A 7,373-nucleotide genomic window follows, 5' to 3' on the forward strand; every position below is an offset into this window, starting at 1 on the left:
ATATTTATTAGTATACATTTTAATAGGAAATTAATCTAAAGTATATGTATACTGCAATACATAAACTGTTATTCTAGTTTAGGACACACGTATTCAAATAGGAATGTATAATGCTTAGTAACTAGTTAGTATATTATATAAGTATAAGAAAATAAATTATGGAATAATTAGTTAAGAATAAAAATTATATAAAAAATGTATACTGTTTTTAATAAAATATATGTTATAATAGTAAATGTTCAATAAGCAAATATTTACCAGTAAGCAGGGCTTTAAGTGAAGGGACAAAGTCCCCTACCTCCTACGGCGCTTATAAAGCGTCCCCTTTAAAATTTCTCTGATAAGTTTGGTAAAATGTTCAACTGTTTGTTAAAAATAATCATACACAATAAAACAGTTGAGAAATTGGCTTTGCAATTTAGTTGATGACACTTGGTGTTGAACAGTGTTATAAAATCAAAACTAATTTTAAATATAAATTATAAACCATATAGTAAAATAGATTTTTAATAGATTTTTATTTATTCCCTTCTCCAAAACTAAAAATTAACTGAGCATGACCAAAAATAATTTTAAATCAATTCTAAGTATTAATCGTAGATACGTATATAATTTGTTTCTAACAACTTAAATGATTTGGAATTTTTATATTTTCGTTTTAATACTTCTTAATACAAGACCCAAAAGCTAGTTAAATCATTAAGTATTTTACGGCATTAAAAAAAAAAAAAAATTATTATGTTACTTATTTGTAAAAAACAAGTATTATTAATAAAACATTTGTCGGAAGAAACCTGAATTTAATTGATTTTTTAAATATTGATCAGAATAACATAGTACATAATACTTACTAGCTGTTATTACTAGAGCGCGGATTTGTATGCATTTAAAAGTATCGAAATATGCCATATAATATGCAGTAAAAATCATGAAAATATGCAAAAAATATGCAATAATTTTTAATTTATTTAAAATTTATAATTCAAATAATAAAAATTAATTACTTAAATACTTAATACAAAAAAATTTAGGGAATTTTCTGAACTTAATTTATTTTTAAAATTTTATTTATTATTAAAATAAATAATCATATGCATTTCAAGTTTATTTTCTGTGAAGCTGTGTCGTTTATCGGTTAACATATTTTTAAAGACCGAAAACGAACCCTTGATGTCAACCGAAGTTATTGGGGCATATTTGAAGCAAGTGGTATGTCGATAATCGACTGACACAGCAAGAGCGATTAAGTTTACGTCATAATCGATTATTTATTTTATAACTAAATATATATATATATAAATTATTATTTAGTGACTATGAAATTTATTTTTAATTTTTTTACTTGATCAAATATTATTTTATACATTTTTTTTAAATTTTCACTTCAATATGCAATAAATTTTGAATTTTGCCAAAATATGCAAAAACATACAATAACCTCTAAATATGCAGAAATATGCAAAAAAAAAAATTCACCATTAGCTTCAAATTATGATGATTCGTGGAGATAACTGACAAAAATCCAAAAATATTGAAAGGAAAAAAATATGCGATTGCATAGAAATCCGCGCTCTAGTTATTACTAACCAACTTCTACAAACATTTTCATGCCTTAGAAATAGAAATTTAAATTGTAAAAAATGCATTAATTTAAAAATTTAAATAACAGTTAATATCTCAAGTAATTGTCAGATAAATATGACGGAAATTGAAAATTGTATATTACTCAAAATATTTTTTTCGTAAAAAAACCCAATCTTCTGATTATTTTTAGTAGATAGTTTGCACAATGGAAATTAACATATTTTGAATCTTGCAATAAATGTTTGAGTAATAAAACAATAAAATATACAACTATAGTTATTATTTTATTAAAAGATATATGATTTCCCAAGAATCCGACATTTTTCGAATTAACTTTTCTTTTAATTTCTTGAAAATTATTAAGGCAATCTTATAACAATGTAATTTTGGTACCAACAATATATGTTTCCAATAAATTATTTATATAAACCTTTAATTTATAATATTTTTGCTATAATCAGGGGTGCAATTAGAATGAAAAAAATGGGGGTGTTGAAGCTCTTCTATCTTTTTCATGTTCTTAATGGTTGTAGACACCCGCAACCCGTACAATTCAATAGTTACTAAAATATTTGGTAAATATTTGAATAGGGTAAAACACGATTGCGTACGTTCGTTATCGACGATACTTTTTTAAGCTATACGATTCCGTACGATTTTACCTAATTTTTAACTACACAATTGCGTACAAAGTTTAAAGCGTTGATGCCAATTTTCATACCGGTGTTGTTTACCTCATGTCTTTACAAGTGAACTTAAAAAAGTATATATACATACTATACTTTGTGTTTTATCGTTTTTATTAACTATGTTTAATAAACATTGTTTATTATTAATGATATCAAATAATCGATGTTCATTTCAAAACTTAAAAGAACCTAAAATAATAGATATATTATTTTATTATTTTCTATTTTATAGAACCTAAAATAATTCATATAATCCTTAGAGCAAATCAAATTAAAATTAACAATTATATTCTTACGTTTTACTGCATAGAACGTTATTCGATATACACTTCTTCCAATCGGTTAGTATTTTATTCAGATGTATAGTAAAAATCTATACTTAAAACAGTTGGTATTTTTATTTTTATTTTTCATTTTTCAGTACAACTATTAGAAGTATAATCCAGTAGGAAGATTATAATAATAAAAGGGAATATTATACACGCAAGAATTCTAGAATGAACAACAATATAGATATAGTTCATAGATTACTTGTTTTACATGATCTAATTGTATCAGTGTTCGAACACGGAACGAGTTACGATTTCTTTATGGATATTCTCCGCTCCCGCTGTCCCGCTCATGTGTCTCTTAGTTGTTGGCCGCCGAGCCTTTTTGTCTTTTTCGAACGGTGTAACTGATCGTAGCGTACGCGCTCCGGTTCTCCGCGTCCGGGCACTTGTGGAGATTTTTGGTTTTTTCTTGATCCACAGAGGATATACGTGGAATTGTCCGGCGAGACCTACATAATGGTGAAACCCAGGGAACATCTCAAGAGCTGTGCAGTCGCAACCCGGTCACAATTTTTATTATTTAGCCCCACGTGGCTAGTGGGCCGATCAAAGCGGGTTTTATTATTATATATGATATATTATTGATGTTAAGTAGATCTTACGATTAAGTTTTATTTGGGCGCCCGCTAATTTATTATTTATTATTATTTATTATAAAAATATACGTGTTTCCGACCTAAAGATCGTGCTGTCGTGGTTAACCCTTCTGCACTTCCATCCTCAACATAAAACGCAAGTTGTTGCCGACAACCGCCATATTTGTAGGATCGGTAGCGGCGCAATCAATCAGCTTTACGGAAATCTTATCCTAAACTTGAAATGAAACTAAACGATGATGTTAAATATTCTATATATAATGATATGCTTTCTATCAAATTTAGAAATATTCAAGTAAATAACTGTAACCAATCATTTAGTTTTATTATTATCTATGGATTTTGAAAATGTATGTTAACTATAAAAATTTGAAATTGGCATCCTCTTAAAAAGTGTAAGTATATAATGATGCAAAAATTAGATTTAGCACCTGACACATCCATTGGATATGATTCATTTCAGATTTTAAAGAAATAAAATGTAAATAGCATTAATTTATGCAATCTCAAATGACGACTAAGACTATGATGCAAACGAACACGTTAAGGAGATTAGTTTTCAATCTACTTTTTTAGCAAGTGTTATTTAATTTCTTTAATTTCGCGCGCAGACATCCTCGAGGATCTAGCAGCCTTTTGGACATCGGGGAATAAATACAGTCCGAAGGGACTCGGTGTGAAAATAATGTAAAGCCGAAGGAAATAACGCCGCGGACATTGTAGACATCCGAACAACGCGAAACCATTTCCGCTGGTAGTACAAAATAATGAATAAACGCGAGCGGGTCCAAGAGGAAAAATGTCTTTTATCTATTAATTTACTGTAGAAATTGATAAAACGTTTTTAAACGAGTTACATAATCAAACAGAATTTATCGTGCCAATTGAATGTGTTAAATCGGTTGGACTTTCTGTTTTATAAATCGTTACGAAAATTTTTTTTCGAAATGAAATTGACGTGTTTGAGCGAAACATGACGCAGACGGTCCATCGATGATTGAATTGCTGACCACCGGTGGAAACCGTTATTGTTTTTCATTTATTTATTTATTTATTTATTTATATTTCTTTTCAATACTTTCGCGACACATCTATAGCCTGTAAACGACAAGAAAATATGATTGTTTGATACGGTCGTGTCGCAATACCACGATCTCACCTGTTACACCCCTTTGCCTTGGTGTCACCATTCGTTCGATTATCATCGGGACGCCCGATAGATTAATCGAACCAGTTTTCGGAGTCGGCAATAAACCCCGAAGCGTTCACGGATGGTGTGACGACCATCGCGAACGACGGCAGCGCTTGTCTGCTTTCTACCGTCACCGTAGCCTTTTATTTTATCTCGTATTTTGTATTTCAACATTACTTATTTTTATAACTCCTGTCATTTGACATTTTTTTTTTGTTAATTTCTCTTTTTATTATTTTCTTTTTCTCTTTATTATTATTACAATAAATAGTTATTATTATTATTAGTTCAAAATTGTTTTGTGGTATTATTATTATTATTATTATTATTATTATTATTATTATTATTATTATTAATATATATTTAATTTCAATTGTATTTTCTCTTATAAATTTTGTGTGCCTGTGTTGTGCTCGAGACATGTTTCGTTGCCCGTTGATAACGGAATCGGAACGAAACCGTCGCGAATGGCTCACAACTCATTTTTACTTCATTGAAGGCGCTGAAAAAATAAGAGAAAAAGAAATATTATATTTCATATATATATAAGACTAAAAATAAAACTGACAAGTCTTGAATCTTGAGTCAGTGACTGAGGCTATTTTTTTATCTTCATACACGGACATTGCTACCGCCGTCCTCAATGCTGTTATTAATAAGATAATAATAATTATTTAATCATATAATTAGGAAAATAATATTTTTTATGATAGATATATTATATATCTATGATAAAATTTTTTTTTTTATATATACACAGAGAACGGATTTTAATGGTAATTTTAATTCACATATTATGTGAACATTTTATTTTATTTTGAATGAATTGACGTTAATTTTATTTTAAATTTTTTAAAATATTTCAGTACAATTAAATATTTTTAAATATTTTACAAATAAATAAATAATAATTAAATATTTTAGTAATAAATATACGTAATCTATATTATTGTAGAATTTCCGTTTTTATTTTAGTATTTTACGATGGATGGAAATATATGATTAAGTCTGTACAATATCTTATCTAGGAAGTAGGTACAGATTTCAAAAAACTTGAAAAACAATTTAGTAATTATTTCCGCTAAATTTTTGATTTTTAGTTGATACTATTTCAAAATTAGAACTTATTTTACTTCTAAAATGGCATTAACCGAGAGCCTATAAATAGTAGATAATGTCATTAAGCAATTAGATCGCGTTCCTGGAGAAATTGGAGTTTTAACAAACTTTAAATTACAAAACATATTAGGAAAAACCCCAAGATTTAAGGTTGTAAAGTCAATGGAGAAATACTATTAAAAAAAAAAATTCCAAAAAACAATTTAGAAATAGAGTACAGTCCAAAAGAATTAACATGGATAAAATATGCACCTGCCATTTACGTTGATGTGGAGAAGTCGTTATAAAGCAATACTAAGTTCAAATCACCGTAATTTAAAATTTGAAAATCTCAAATTATATGTCGTTTCTTATTGTTTCTCCCATGAAAAATATTCGGATGATTCAGAATAAACATTTTTATTTTTGAATTATGTATTATTTATAAATTATAGTGAATTTTATCTTATTTTAAATTTCAATCAGTTGCGGCTCGTGCTATGGGGCAAACAGGCACGTGCCCCAGCAACATTGAAAGAAAGTAGAATTTAAAATTGAATAGCTATTGGTATTTCTTCTAACCATCATAATATATTTAGTAATTGGTATATTATTTAAAAATATTATCGAAAATAAAAAAAAAGTATCCAATAAGTACATACTGATACTATATTATACGGTCATTAGCGGGCGAGTACAAATTCGTTGTGCCCCGATGGCGTATTTCGCAAATGTCAGTACACTCAAAACCGGGTTGTTCTGATTGGTTCAAATTTAATTCCCGTTATTTTCTTATCACTTTATTTCAAATATCAAATATGTTTATATCCTATCACAGAACAATATCATATCGTTATCATATCAAAATGATATTAAATATTTAAAAGACTTAAAAAACCTAAAATGTTTTAAATCAATTAACAAAACAATATGTTAAACAGTATAAAATCAACGTATTATTCTATGGTAACTATACTACAGTGGCGGCTTTAAGGGGGAGGCCCATGGGGCCATGCCCCCCCCAAATATCTAAAAAAAAAAGATAATTATACCTATGGTTATTTGGTATTATGACTTTTTAAGTTTTATTACTATACATTATTTTATATATTATAATATGTTTGATATTTAGATGTGATGTTTTAATGTTTTATTCTCTACGTCAATGGTTGCTATCAGAAATTCTATTTATGATTCTAATTTGGTAAATTTTTTATCGTCACAATCTACAACGCTGATGCAGATTTGTCAATATTCATAGGCCATAGCCTATGCATTATTTTATCGCAATACATAATACAGTGATTGAAATAGCAGATGCTCGAACGATTTTTAAAATGGTATGTATTATTTTCTGTACAATTTACTTTGATTCAAATTTGTTTATTTCTTTAAATAATAATATGATGTACTTAATAAGATTACTGTGATTATTTATGAGCTCTTAATATTATAGATATAATACAAAGTGTAAATTATCATATATAGAAATAAATATCCCAAAAACCGTTTAAAAAAAATTGCTTTTCCTCATGCCCCTCCCCCCCAAAAAAAAAATCCTAGAGCTGCCACTGCTATACTACCTATATATTTTGACAGTTTAAATTATTATTTTGTTGAAGTCAAAATGTAAATTATGATTTGTTCTTAAGAATTAGGTAGTAGTGGAGTGTAAAATATAAATGTAAAGAATTAATAAAAATTATTTAATACTTAAATAACAAGATTTTAGTTTGTTTACAATAGCATGCTTTAGACTTGTATCAATTAACAAAAATATACTGACCGACAATTATTCCTCTTGTTGATCCTATTACCAGTTGCTATTATTATCATATTATTATTATTATTATTATTATTATTATTATTATTATTATTATTA

Source organism: Sipha flava, unplaced genomic scaffold, assembly GCF_003268045.1.
Source record: "Sipha flava isolate LNK unplaced genomic scaffold, YSA_version1 66_pilon_pilon, whole genome shotgun sequence".
Lineage (NCBI taxonomy): Eukaryota > Metazoa > Arthropoda > Insecta > Hemiptera > Aphididae > Sipha > Sipha flava.